The sequence below is a fragment of the Diabrotica virgifera genome, chromosome 5 (assembly GCF_917563875.1).
Source record: "Diabrotica virgifera virgifera chromosome 5, PGI_DIABVI_V3a".
NCBI lineage: Eukaryota > Metazoa > Arthropoda > Insecta > Coleoptera > Chrysomelidae > Diabrotica > Diabrotica virgifera.
The window spans coordinates 127,783,446-127,799,438 of record NC_065447.1 but is presented as its reverse complement, the minus strand read 5'-3'; the positions used below and the strand labels follow the sequence as shown (position 1 = coordinate 127,799,438).

General features: G+C 32.3%; 1 protein-coding gene and 1 long non-coding RNA gene across 2 annotated transcripts in view; both read right to left on the bottom strand.

The window, feature by feature from the left end:
• The window catches only part of LOC114346228 (protein glass-like), an 898,758-nt gene that overhangs the window by 299,817 nt on the left and 582,948 nt on the right, over nt 1–15,993 (bottom strand). The gene's annotated exons all lie outside the window — the stretch shown is intronic.
• The window catches only part of LOC126885142 (uncharacterized), a 53,585-nt gene continuing 38,352 nt past the window's right edge, over nt 761–15,993 (bottom strand). Inside the window, exon 2 of the long non-coding RNA XR_007698300.1 lies at nt 761–925. This is a non-coding gene — a long non-coding RNA (uncharacterized LOC126885142). The remainder of the gene's footprint in view (nt 926–15,993) is intronic.

Below are 15,993 nucleotides of genomic sequence, written 5' to 3'. Positions count from 1 at the left end.
ATATCTATTCCCAGATATCTAAACCTTGCTTCCTGCTTTAATATTTTCCCATCAATTTCGATTTTACCTCGTAGTGGGTATTTAGATGTCATACATGTGTTTTTTCTGCTGATATTATCATATATTGATATTGTATTTCTTGGCTGTTGTATTGAAGATGTGTGTTAATCTTTGGAGATTGTTTTCTGTCTTGGCGATTAATGCGGCGTCGTTTGCATAACCTAATATTTGGAGTTTTTTGTTCCCCATTCTGTAACCATGATCTTTACATACTGCTTCTATTGTTTCGTCCATTATTAGATACATTAAAGAGCAGTGGGCTTAACGGGTTCCCTTGTCTGACTCGGCTTTGTACTGGTATAAACTGTGTTAGTTTTCCATTTATCTTTGCCTGTATTCGATTATGGAAATAGATGTTTTCGATGGTTCATATAATATTGATTGGCATGTATCTTCTATACAGTAAGTGTAAGACGTCTTCGACTTGGATGCGATCGAAAGCCTATGTCAGGTAAAACATAGATATGCTGGTTTATTGTACTCGCCCAAGTAGCAATTTTTCGACGCATTGGTTGTCAGTACAAACAAATGCACTGTATATAACGTTGCCACAGTGGACTTTCAGTTGTTTCGGCCAACGACCCCTAACCCGACTGACATTACGATGTTACAACGTTAAGTAATATCTTTAGTTATATGGGCAACTAAGTTATTACTATTGTGACAACTACATATCACAGTTAAGTTTTTTCAAAAATCGCAACTACTTAAAAACGTTATAATGCTAAACTAATTTACGCCCATGGGTTTTCTGGCCGACTAGGTAGTTGTCTCTCACGACCCCAGGGCCTTTACGTATAGTTCTATAGATGTGTGACACGTTTACGGCAACTTCAGGAGCAAAAAAAAGAATTTACTTTATAACCTTACTTTTTTCTTATTATTTTATATTTTATTTTGCTGAAAATTTTCGATTTATTTAACAACCTGTTTATTTGTTTTTTATTAGCTGGTTTCTCCATTGTCCATTGTTTTATCAGTAGATTTGATAAGCTTAAATCTTGGTAACAGCTTTGCTAGACAGGGTTGCCAGGCCAGTTCTTACTCTTTCAGTACTATATCCGTTGCAAGATAATTTGGCTGAAACTCCGACAAAATATGTACTTTTTGTACATATTTTGTCTGAATTCCATCCGAATTATCTTGCAGTGGATAGTAGTTTTGCTTTCAAAAAATCAATAGAAATCAGTAGATTCTTTTTAGGCCCTGTAAATACAATAAAATCTGTGTTAACGGTTACCTGTCAAAATCGCCCGGTTTCATAATCAACTTAAAGTAAACATTTAAGTAAAGTTCACTTTAAAGTTGACATTTACCCATATATGAATTGTGATAAAGTTAGGTACCAACTTACTTAAAATTTAAAAAACTGATTATGAAACCGAGCGTTACAATCATTTTGAAAATTCTCCAAACCAATTATATGAAGATTTCCTTATTTAGGGCCAATTTCTCATATCGAGTTCAACTCCAGTTTAACCTGAACTTCTAGTAAACGTCAGTTTAAAGTCAAAATCGTCTTTCTCAATTCACGTTCAACCGATTGCAGTTTAAACTTGAACGATGCTTGAACGGTGGAATTCGGCCGTTCAAAGATTTCAGAACTCAGTTCAGATGATTCCATGGACTACGCATGCGTTGTATTAACACGAAACGCTGTCATATAATAAATATATCCTATTTTATTATATTAAGCCCAACGATAAATGATAACATTATTTTTGTTTTTATAATATTTATTTATAATTATTAAAATGACTATTTGACTATAAATACTTAAATTTAACTTTATTCAAAAACAGCATAAAAATTGTAGTTCAAAATGGCGACAGTTTTTTACCTTTTGCCATCTATTGGCATTTCTCGAAAGCTGTAGAACGAGCGCTGACATGAACCCACAATGAGAAATGCATTTCAAACAAAACCACAGATCACGGGTGAACCTGGTTCAACTGAACCATAGATTAACGCAGGTATGAGAAATCGACCCTTAGATCTGGTAAAGTCTATTCGGTAGACTTACACCGGTCATGGATTAAGAAAGAAATGAACGAATTTACTGGTCCGCTGTAGATTGACTATCTACACATGGGCGCAGTAATTTTTTATTTGAGGAGGTTCTTATATAAATCAAATAATTTTAAATTTTAGGTGTTTGTATAGCCTCAGAAGCCTAAACGAGATAATTTCATGATTCTTTATAACAGTTCATTATCCGTAGCCAAAAATCAATATACCTATTATTAATTGTTGCATGAATATCAATATAATAAAAATAAAACAAATTATAACTTATAAAAGGTAGAAGGCTAAACGTTGCTGTATTGTTGATGTTTTAATTTAATCTCTAAAATGGTTTTCTATAAAGTCACAACCAATTTAAGTGATATATTGACGTTGGATGTTTTTAAATTAAAGTCAATTGACGCGTGTAAAAAGCAATTATATGACATTGTAAACTAATTTTAGCTTGTTTTATTTTTTTTTCAGATCGCATGTTTTCTATGTTAGTCATGTATATTTTATAGTTTATATGTATAATGGGGTATTTTTCCCGTAAATAAAAATTATTAAAAACAATATTATAATATTACGTATGTACCTACAATATCTACAAATAGTTTCGATTTCAAACAAATCACACCTACTAAAATGATCACGCCTTGAAAAGGATCCGGTAATCCTACAGCAGGGCATTATGTAAACATCAAATATTTAAGTAAAATGCTAAATATTATTAAGTCAATATACGTACCAATTTTTTTTACTAAAATGATTTAGTCGTTATTGTTCACACTATCATCGCCATCGCTGTCATCATCATCGCTGTCGTCACCGTTAATTGTTATTATGATTGGGCTTATTTCGTTAATTTTATTTTCACGAATCCACCAATCTTCAATTAATTTTTCGCACTTGTATATACAGTTCCGCCATACTTCTGGAGTTGCAATTGAAAGTGCTTCTCGACAAGTTTCCCAAACCGCTTCGTCTGTATACCCATTAGGCCCAATATGGTTGTCGTAATATTGTTTTGCTATTCCCCATATATATTCGATGGGATTAAACTGGCAGTGGTATGGTGGAAGACGTAAAACTTGATGCCCGTAACTTTCAATAACCTGATCCACCACAAAGATTTTTGGTTTTGCATGTTCTTTTGCCAAACATAACAACTCAGACTTTAATATATGCTGTGGAATAGGGTGTCCCGAAAAGATTGGTCATAAATTATACCACAGATTCTGGGGTGAAAAATAGGTTGATTGAACCTCACTTACCTATATACAATAGTGCACACAAAAAGAGTTACAGCCCTTTGAAGTTACAAAATGAAAATCGATTTTTTTTCATATATCGAAAACTCCTAGAGGTTTTTTTATTGATAATGGACATGAAGAATTTTTATCGCAGCAACATCTTAAAAAAAAATTATAGTGAAATTTGTGCACCCCATAAATATTTTATGGGGGTTTTGTTCCCTTAAACCCCCCAAACTTTTATGTACGTTCCAATTAAATTATTATTGTGGCACCATTAGTTAAACACAATATTTTTAAAACTTTTTTGCCTCTTAGTACTTTTTTGATAAGCCAGTGTTTATCGAGATATTTTGAATATTTGTCGAATCCACCACATATTTGTATATGGTTAAGTATGATTATAGACACCTGTTAATAATCTGAAAATTTATTTATAACTTAAATTTTTTGGTATATTTTGAAAAAGAAGCCACATCTCGATAAAAGTTGACTTATCAAAAAAAGACTAAGAGGCAAAAAAGTTTTAAAAACACTGTGTGTAACTAATGGTACCACAATAATAGTTTAATTGGAACGTACACAAACATTTGGGGGGTTTAAAGGAACAAAAGCCCCATAAATTTTTTATGTAAATATAGTAAAAAAGAAGCCGCATCTCGATAAAAACTGGCTTATTGAAAAAATACTAAGAGGCAAAAAAGTTTTAAAAACGTTGTGTTCAACTAATGGTACCACAATAATTAATTAATTGGAACGTACACAAAAGTTTGGGGGGTTTAAGGGAACAAAATCCCCATAATTTTTTTATGGGGTGGAGAAATTTCACTATAATTTTGTTTTAAGGTGGTCCTGCCATAAGAATGATACATGTCCGTTTTCAATAAAAAATCTCTGAGAGTTTTCGATATATTGAAAAAAATCAATTTTCATTTTGTAACTTCAAAGAGCTGTAACTTTTTTTATGAGCACATTTGTACTAAGGTAAGTTAGGTTCAACCGAATTATTTTTGACCCCAGAATGTGTGGTATATTTTATGACCATTCTTTTCGGGACACCCTGTATATGCGTTCATTTGTTAGCCATTCTTTAATCTTATCTACATTCCACGAATTTGTTGGACTTTTGTTTAGTATTTCTGAATGATAAGGCGCATTGTCTAAAATAATTACGCTGGGCTCACTTAATCCGGGAAGAAGTTTTTCACGCAACCATTTCACAAACATTTCCGTGATCATATTGTCATGATAGTCACTGTTTTTTGATGTAGACGAAAATATTAAATCAGCACCTTCTATAAAGCCTGTCTTCCCTCCCGCGTGCAGAATTATATGTCGCTTCTCTTCTCCACTAGTATGCTTGATCGATTTTATGTTGTCATCTTGCCATATTCTTCTTTAAATTTGTTATATTTTCTCAGAAACTCAATTCTCTTGTGTACAACAGAACTTCTTTCACAAAGCGCTTTTCTGTTATCCTCTTTTTTAAATTTGAATCCTATGTTATGTAGGACTTGCCATAAACTTGTTCTGCCGATGTCACCAAATTTCCTCTCTTTTAACTTAAGTAAAATTGTATCTAAAGTCACATGTTCCTTATTTGCACGCATTTGATATATGATATTACGAATTTGAAATTTTCGTCCTTCGAACATATCGTTCGTTTTTAATAACAGGCGAGTATGGTGGTGATCGTTTCCCGGCACTTCACTATTCTCGTTTTTAATTGTAGATCTTAATTTTGATTCGCTAATTCCTAAAGCATCGCACACGCGTTGTTGTACAGACGTTACCGATTTTAAAGGACCACCATTGTTTTTTTCCGCAATAAAGTACTTATGTAGGTTACAAATTAGAGTATCTACATCTAAAACACGTCTTGGCATTTTCGGTTAAACAGCACGAACAGATTCTCACAAAATTAACAATATAAGGCGTTACCAATTCGACAGAATAAATTCAACTGGAAGATAACAAATGTCCTTATAGTTTCTTATAGCATTCCTGATTTGTTTGTCGACCCATTTAGTTAAATTACCTATTAAAATTGCATTAGTTTGTCATACTTTCTCTAATTTGGTTTTGCACCTATTTGGGTAGTTAAGTACTTTCACTTGAATAAGTAAAATGCCAAGACAGTTACCGTAATTAAAATAGGTCAAAAAGTGAGCTTTATTTTGTTACTATACAGTATGGTGCAAATGAAAGGAATAAATTCGTTATTTCGTAAACCGGCGACTTTAAGGAAAAATCCTGAAACAGGTCGATTTTTATTTTTAAATTATGATATTTTGCCATAAATGTCATACTAGTAACGTCATCCATATGGGCGTGATGAAGTAATCGATGATTTTTTTAAATGAGAATAGGGGTCGTGTGCTAGCTCATTTGGAAGATCATTCAATTCTCTATTTATTAATATAAACATTTACATAATTGTTTATACAGGGCGCCCAAAAAATTTTTTTAATTTAAATTATTTGACAAAAAAAGAAGAATCTATATAATTTATTTAATTTAAAATACATTTTATTGCTGTTAGAAATCAGTAAAAAAATGTTTATATCACAAATAAACATTGTTTTTCGCTTAAATTAAATGTTCAAACTTCCTAAGAAACAGGTGGCTGGCGGGAGCTGGCTTGAACATTGAATTTAATCGAAAAGCAATGTTTATTTTTGAAATAAACATTTTTTCTGTTTCTGGGCAACAGTAAAATGTATTTTGAATTAAATAAACTACATACATTCTTCTTTTTTGTCAAATAATTTCATTAAAAATTTTTTTGCACGCCCTGTACAAATAATTGTGTAAATGTTTATATGACTAAATAGTGAATTTAATGACCTTTCAAATGAGCTAGCACTCGACCCCTATTCTCATTTAAAAAAATCATCGATTACGTCATCACCCCCAGATGGATGACGACACTAGTATGATATATATGCCAAAATATCATATGTTGAATGGGTTTATTGACAGATTTTAAAACACATTGTAGGTATACCCCCAAAATATATTTTATTACTATTCCTTTCTTTTATCTGTTTCAATAGTTTATTAATGTTTCTTCACTGCTTATATCAATAATACATAGTCTCAATTTACAATCAATTACTTTCAACTGAATTTTAATCCCTTCCTTTCTTTTCTTTTCTACTCTAATTCTCACCCTTTAATTTATATCTCAATTTCATGTACCTACATTGTTGTCTATCAATTCACATTTATTACTGTTATTACTATATGACTGCTAATATACCCTTTTAGCTACAATTTTTAAGCTTTCCGATGTTTCATCCTTTTTACGACCACTACTCCTCTCATTAAAACATCAAGGAGTATTGACTTTAGCAATTTAGGTTACAGCTGCACGTCCACATCTAACATATATATTAGATATCGACCCGTTTTGATCCAAACGTTGTTAGTCTTACACTAACACATACACTAATAAATAGAAGTCTTTAATAAATATAAATAAAAACAAAAATCTTTTAATAAATAGAAATAAAAATCTTTAAAACCATCACATTTTAAAAAAATTGTATATATGGCATTCACTTTAGTCTACTTCACAAACAAAATAACAGGTACAGATTTGTTGGTTGTCTTTCACCAACTATCTCTTCACCCTCAAAAATTCCCAAATTCCATAAACTTGTTTACCTTTGCAACATTCTCCGTATATTCCACCATATCCCGTTAGCATAACTTAAGCAGATATATCATGTTAATGAATACTGAGGTAGTACCTCCTTGTAACTGAATCATTTAGTTACTTGTAACCGTTGACCTGAAGATGCTCTGCATACTTTAGAGAGCGAAACCGGTCGTCGGAAGTTACAATACATGATTGAGAGTACGTCTGTCTTTTACTTCATTCAAAATATCATAATTTAAAAACAAAAATCGACCTGTTTCGGGATTTTCCCTAATGTCATCGGTTTACGAAATAAAGAATTTATTCCTTTCATTTGCACCATACTGTATATACGAGTAGTTGCAAAATTTACTGAATGCATTAACATTATTTAGTGGTGGCCGCATATCGAAATAACTACTCTGTGATAGACCACATAACGAATTAGTTACTCTGCGGTAGACCGCATATTGGATGGTAGACCGCATATCGAATCGGCACTAATCTATATATTTTTTCGTATTTAAAATATTACTTGCGGGTAAATCCTAATTGTTCTTTTAGTCAAGGAAGTCTCTTCGCATCTGCTCGGGAAAATGTTCTAGTCAGGTGTTTTGCATAATCTTACTCCTAAGTTAGTATTAAGTTTTTGCTAAGAAAGGTATTTCTAACAAGGGTGCATTGTATTTTATTATTTATCTTATTATTTTTCCTTAAATTGTCCTGTTTATTAAATTTTAATCAAAAAATTACTAAAAATTCAATAATTAAATAGATATTGGCCCTCTACGCACCCGAGGTCTACGCTTATGTTACTGGTATACCTAAAATATTACAATCGACCTGCCGATTCGTTTGTTTCTTTATTAATCCGTGACCGGTGTATCCCTACCGAATAGAGTTTATTTACCAGTTTCATTTCTCTGTCCATCTATTACCATCATCTACGTCCTGAATCTTATTTTCGGTAATGACATTGGGAAATTGTAACAAAATGTCTGAAAATTAATTTAGAAATGGGGTGAATACTATTAAAAAGCAAATTTTATTTTAGTGATAACAAAATATTGAAATATACCAAATATCTAATAAAAAACATTGCCTACTAGAATTTTTTAAATAATATCAAAAATATACCAAAACACTAGATATCTACTAAATGTGGCAACGCTGTTAAGGAGAATGATGCACTTCATTGCACTGATCACATGACCTCTGTCACCCAATAAGAGGGTGCGTTCTAAAGTGGTTGGGATAGTCGGTCCAGGGCGTAGATTCCGTGCACTGTAGATATCTACAGTCGCTTTCTGTCGATGGCAATTGTCATAAAAATATTTGAATTTTTAGTTTTAATTCAAATATTTTCTTGTTTTACTAAGTGTCACTTCAGCATCAATTAGAGTATAACCTAGCAAAACTAGAAAATAATTCAATTAAAGCTAAAAATTCAAATATTTTCATGACACGTGACATCGATAGAAGGCGACTGTAGATATCTACAGTGCACGGAATCCAGGCCCAGGCCATGTTTGGTCGGCGATTGGACTTCTCGGTTGTCTCATCCGTCTAAGGTTGGTAATAAGGTATATTTTAAGTAATATTGGTAATGTTGTTTAATGCACCATTTTGGTTTTTTTGGGATGTAAAGAAAATAAAAACACAAAATATAAAAAATTCAGGCATTTTCTAGTACCTTTAAAAGCACCATCAATACATTAAATTTATACAAAACATCTTTAACATAAATTCTGGCTTTTATATTAAAATTAGATTTTTTAAATTTACATATTTTTTGTTAAAAAGGTGATAAAAATGAGCGCGTGTGTTTTTTAAAGGTGGAATATCCATATTTGACGGTAATCTGAGATGCGTTTATAAATTTCACATCAGGTAATTTTGTTTAAGTCCTTATTTATGTATTTATATAAATTTAAATACCTGATATGATGTCAAAATAGTTTACTTTTTATATAGGTAAAAAAAACATAACCAATCCGACTCTTTGAGCAACCATTGCACGCAGTCACTTTTTATGGTCGCTTCAGTTGTCTTATGCAACGCTTAAGGTTGCCTAGGCAACGTCAAGACAACTCAAAAATCGTCCACCAAATTAGTGCAGAATTGGGTCGTCTTCTAGGCAATAACAACGTTGTAACAAAACGTTGCCACGCGGTAGACAACGTTGTCGTGTCGACAAATTGCTACTTGGGCGATGGCCTTTTCTGTGATTTGTCTTAGTACAGAAATAAATAGTACAATACTGGCGTCTACGCTACAAACGCATTCAATATGCTAAGGAAAATGTGGTCTTCACATCAGATGACAATTAAAACCGAAAGACTATTCAACAGCAACGTGAAGACTGTATTACTATATGGAACAGAAACTTGGAAAGTGTCAAGAAAATGTATTGGACAGATGCAGGTATTCATAAATAAATGCCTAAGGAAGATTCTTAACATTTACTGGCCAAACCGTATATCAAACCAAGAGCTATGGACAAGAACTAACCAGAAACCTATGTATATCTAAGATAATATGCAAAAGGAAATGGAGTTGGATGAAGCACACACTAAGGAGACCTGACACAGACATAGCGAGGCAAGCCCTAGAATATACACCACATGGAAAGAGAAGACCAGGTAGACCCGTAGAAATGTGGAAAAGAAGTGTTGAAAAAGAAATTAATGCTATAGGGCTTTTCATTGATTGTCATTTGCTTCGAGCTGCTGTCATATGTTGTATAATCTGTGTATAATACTAATATACACAGAGATATGTCAACAATAGATCAGGCTAGTCATATGCCACTCAATGCATCGGGGTGTAACGCTGATATCAAGTACGGTGGTCTAGCTATCTTTGTCTGTCGTGCGAGTGTGAGCGTATCTACCAAGAGGTGGGAGTAATGGAACGACAGTTACACAGAGGCGGCAGCCATCATATGCTAGAGAGAGAAAGCTGAGCGCCAGTAGAGAGAGAAAGATAGACCACCAACCCGAACTGTTCTGCGTTACTCTATTTTTCGAATTGGCCTAATCTATTCTGTTATATCTATGAATATACACGGATTATACGACATATGACAGAAGCTCGAAACAAATGACTGAATGAAAAGCCCTATTGGGAAAACCTGGACAGAAATAAAGATCAGTGCAAAGGATAAGACAGAATAGAGGCAGACAGTTGACGCCCTATGCTCCGCATGGAGTGAAGAGGAATAAGTAATTAAGTAAGTACTGGCATCTACGCAGGATCTTCCAGATCTGAATCCTTGTGAGAAATCTAAAAAACGAAGTACTGATGTCTTGTCAAGAGCTAATGAGAAAACTAATAAGAGGACTTTTCTATAGAGGAAAAAAATAATAATACATTCGAATTATAAATTATATTTTGAGGATTTCAATTTTACAATACCAATTTTATTTTTTACAGATATATTCCCTACAAGCATTTCAAATTCATCCTTAAAATAAAGTTTAATAGGTACATAAAATTAACTTATAAATTTCTGTTCTGAAAAGAAGATACCGACTATATACCTACTCAGATCTATATCTACTCAGCATCATATTGAGAAATCACAGAATCGTAAATATACAGTAATGAGCACTCACACTAATAACCGGCAAAATAACGCAAAAGATGGAAAACATATTAACTTGTGAGATAAAAAGAGATGAAACTGGTAGAAGTGGAACTTATCGCTATAAACGAATAAATTAACATAACCTTGGATAAGAGTTTTAACCTGCTAACTCCATTTTTCACTTTGAGTGATATTGGGCTAGTTTCTGGGTCCGTGTATTTTCATACTCCACCCCACAAACCCGCTGACACCAATGTAATTTAGAAATAGCTATCTCTAAACTACAGTGGAACCAGCGGGCTTGTGGGACATGGTATGAAGGTACACAGACCTAGAAACTACCCCAATATCACTCACAGTGAAAAATGGAGTTAGCAGGTTAACACTCTTAGCCGACGATAACATTACATAATTTCCCACCTTTAGATCTCTGTGACAGGAGTATTTTATAAAATTCTCCTGGCACAGTGACAGTTCTCATACTCATCTGATACCTCTAAAGGTGGGAAACTATGTAATGTAATGTTAATTTATATGTTTATATTGATAATTTCTCTCAGTTTCATCTGTTTTTATTTCAGAATGCATCCCATGTTTCCCATCTTTGGCGTTATATCCCATATTTTGCCAGTTATTAGCATGCTCATCACTGCATATTGGACTTTTTACACATAGTATCTTAGAATCCCTTGGAAGTAAATAATAAATCATGTACCTAGTTTTATTTTCATCAATAAATTCATGAAAGTATGACTGATGTTGAAAATTCATTTGACATACTGGCAAATAATTGTAATTCCTTCAGAGGAGATGTCCCTAGAAAGAATAACATATGTTTTATATTAAAATATATTAAAATCATATTGATTAGCAGAATAAATAGAGTTTTTAGGTTTAATTCTTCTCATTCACATAATTTAATACCAGATAATGTCGTCCTACTTCCATATGCTAATGACCTAGTTTTTTATATAACAGCCTAAACCCCATTTTGGACTCCATTCACATTAACCAATATTATCAGATATTCATGAATAGTGTCACCACAATCTTCTTTAACAACATACTATTCTTTCATAGATCTGGTCGTTATCACAATATAATCCCATATATACCAAAAATTCATGCTCGAGTGAGAAATTGGAAAGCCAAGCAAAGGATAGGAAAGAGTGGAAGCTGATTCTGGAACAGGCCAAGACGCACCATGGGCTGTAGAGCCAAGGCTGATACCTAAAAATGAACTCAAATATTTAGTGGTCTTTTTGTCCCGCAATCTTAACTAGAATAAGCATATTGAAAATATAATTGGAAAAGCTATTAAAGGCATGGCTGTGCTGCCTAGTAAGACCCATATAGATTTTTGAAGCATCTTTATGAAACCAGCATGTAAACAATTATTATAGATTTAAAAATTAGACTCACTATGGATAGGGTAGTAAGATGATACAACGAATGCAGAGGTAACCGTCTATATTTGTTATCAATGGTTTCTAGGAACATGGTTCTTCGAAACAGATGTCAATGATTTTTAGAGTTTAGATAAAGACAGTTATGTACCAAATTCATGAAAAAAATTTACACTTTCTCAGAATCATCCAACAATTAATTTGAAACATATACTCATACCGTCAATTATATATGTCATAGATTCCCTTAAGGCACTTTGCCACTGGTTGTAACTTCTCAATAGATGTGCCTACAGAATTACAAAATTATCATTCCAGTTTAAGAAAGAACACACCTTCAACTTGAATGTTTAATCTCAAGACATATTTCGTTTATTTTATTTTGCGTTGTTTTGCAACCCGCTTTTCAGTATTTCTGCAAAGGCCTGCTCCTCAAGATGTAAAGTGCACATTTAAAAGTTAATGTAACAATATTGAGGACTGTTCATAGAAAGTTTATCACATTGAACAATTTCTTTTCATTCTGCAAACCTAAAACGACAGCAGGTCAAAAATGATGTCAATGATATTAAATAGAATTTACGTTCTTACCGATTTTCATCCATGGGCAACAGGAAGAAACTCAAATTTTTATGGTGCCTGGAATTTTGCCACATAAATAAACACACATTGCCTTTGGGTTAAATTCATCATAATCCCAATTCAAAATCACCAACCTTCTTAGAAAACTGGAGAAATACCACAGTAATGCACATTAAATTCGAAGTATACCAACTTAACAATTGCAAAATATGAGAAAACAATAATAAATAACTCTAAATAAACAATTGTTTGTTTATAAGGTTATGTTTGGAATAAACATACATAAATAAACCAGATCTACTCACTGTTGCCAAATGTCACCAATTTAGATAGTTACTTGTGATTAATTGTTTGAATACATTCAATCAATAATTAGAAAATATTATTTTTCAAATTTTATACAAGTGTGTACGTAAAGGATTTTACCATTTATGAATTTAATTTTTAGCTTTTTGAAAAAAATCGATAATCATAATTATTTTATTATAATTTTGGAATATTCTTTATCGGAATATTTTAAATCTTGCAACAGCAACATTTTCCTCCTAGTCTACTGCGCAGTCTGCTAGGAGTTTCTGCAAGCGCAGGAACCGCATAAAAACTAGAGTGAACTAACTGATTCGTATAAGCAAAAAAACTGTGACCCTGTTATAATATCATAAATATTTCAATAAGTTGTTACTGATTTTATTTAAACAGGCTTTTACCACTTATAACATAGCCTAGAAGTTAGCTTGCAATGTCATCTACATTTTAGGAGGCTTAGCAACAAATCAAGAATAAACCCTTAGCCAACGGGCTTCAATAAACACTAAATAAAATTAAGACACTGCTTGTCTGTCTCTCAATACATAAAGAATCTAATCATTGCATGAATTACTTACAGCTTAAGCCTATCGGGGTTTTTACTACGGTCAATCACGCTACGATCTCCTATGGAGATTCTCTACTAAGTACAAATAATACTCCCTATAGACTTCATATACGGCGCTAGAAAAATAGAAGACCCACATAAGTAAACTGGGTTGATAGACCTTAAGATCGAACCAAAATTAATCGAAAATTATTCATACCTGCCTAGCGTGCGAAGTGACTACGTCTTTGAATAAATAATCCCTTGTCGGCTTGGGCTAAACACTAAAATATCCAATACACACTTCACCTATTATCTAGCCCAGAGTTTCTCAATCTGTGGTACATGTACCACTGGTGGTACATATCATTATTTGCGGTGGTACACAAAACACAGAAAAAATTAAAATACTAGTACTTAGTAAGTATTGATATTACAATTTAAAAATATAGGTGGTACCAAAAATAATAAAAATAACTGTAGGTGGTACATCACTCAAAAAGGTTGAGAAACGCTGATCTAGCCCCACTATGTGTAATAGGTAAATTTATCCAGGAAAGCCAGGTGCCTCAAAATAATTAGCATAAAAATTTTAATGTTGTTCTGAAGCTATTTTCTTGTGGCATTTTTACAATTTTAACTATTTATAATGGGAAATAAGCCACAATATTATTAAAAAATGATTTTTATTAACGTTTCGACGCCCAAATTGGGTGCCGTTGTCAAAATACAAAATACTATTAACATAAACAAAAATGTTGTTGCTTAGTAAAAAAATTCTTCTAATAATTTATTTAATTTGACTCATTTATATCGGCAATTCAGATACATATGATACATTTTAAAGTAGAAGACTTTAAAATGATATTGCCACTATTTATGAGTTGCGTTCCTGGGACGACTTTACTGAAAGTTAGTTCATTCGATTACATGAAATCAACCCCAACTCAAGAATATCCGTCACAAAAGAATCATAGCATGTGATCTGTCTTTAAAAAGACAACCACATGCAACGGTGACATTAAAATTCTCGCGTTAGAGATCTCATAGTAAATCACGCGGGAAAACCAGGAAAAACCTCGAGATACTATCCCGACATCGTAAGTATTTGGTCTTACATTTAATTTACTCTCAAAATTAATACCAAATTCTGACTTTACTAATTTTGTTTAAATTATAAATAATATCAATAATACATGGATATATAAGTAATACTAAAATATAAAATATGTACTAACTCGACTATTGACTCACTAATTGTGGTATTTTCTTTCTATTGACTTCCTCTTTCAGTATGGGTATCCACATCCTACTGAATTCCACCGAGGAGCTTGCGACACAATTGGTTTCGTTTAGCATAATTAGAGCCGCTTCTTTGATTTTTCTCTTTTCACTATCTGTTTCTTTCAGGACTATACTTGAGTCTCTCCACTGAACTCTATGTTCATTATCCCATGCGTGTTGACATATTTGAGATGTATCAAATTCTCTACTTTTAATATAAGATTGATGTTCACTTATTCTAACGTTTAATGGTCTTGATGTTTCACCTATATAAAACTGTTCGCATTCACAAGGTATTTTATAAATACAATTCTTTATCCTTTCTTGTTCATTGTTAGGTTTAGTTTTAGATAGAATATATCTCAATGTGTTGGTTGTTTTGAATTTTGTTGAAATGTTGAATTTATTTCCTATTGTTTTAAGTTTCTCGGATGGTCCTTTTATGTATGGTATTGATATTTTCCTCGTATTATTTCTTGTGAATGTTGTAGGATCCCGTTCTAAGTTGTTCTGATCCATTCGATCCAATCTTGACAATTCCTTATTTATAAACGATATGGGATAATCATTTTTTAATAAAACAGATGTTAACAATTGTTTTTCTTCTAAAAATGAATTTTCGTTAGAACAAGTAATTTTGGCTCTATCATATAAGGATTTTATGATTCCCTTTTTAACGTTGATGTTGTGATTTGATTTGTAATTGAGATATCTGTTGGTATGTGTTGGTTTTCTATACACTTGAGTCTCATATCCAGTATCCTTCTTTGAGACTAAAACATCGAGGAAAGTTAGGGTGTTATTATATTCCTTTTCCATTGTAAATTTTATTGTCTCTTCTTGATCGTTTATAATATTCAGGAATATATCTAACAATTCTGATCTATGAGGCCATATTGAAAACACACTGTATGGTAGAGATATGTAGATGATGTGTTTTCAATATGGCCTCATAGATCAGAATTGTTAGATACATTCCTGAATATTATAAACGATCAAGAAGAGACAATAAAATTTACAATGGAAAATGAATATAATAACACCCTGCCTTTCCTCGATGTTTTAGTCTCAAAGAAGGATACTGGATATGAGACTCAAGTGTATAGAAAACCAACACATACCAACAGATATCTCAATTACAAATCAAATCACAACATCAACGTTAAAAAGGGAATCATAAAATCATAAAATCCTTATATGATAGAGCCAAAATTACTTGTTCTAACGAAAATTCATTTTTAGAAGAAAAACAATTCTTAACATCTGTTTTATTAAAAAATGATTATCCTTTATCGTTTATAAATAAGGAATTGTCA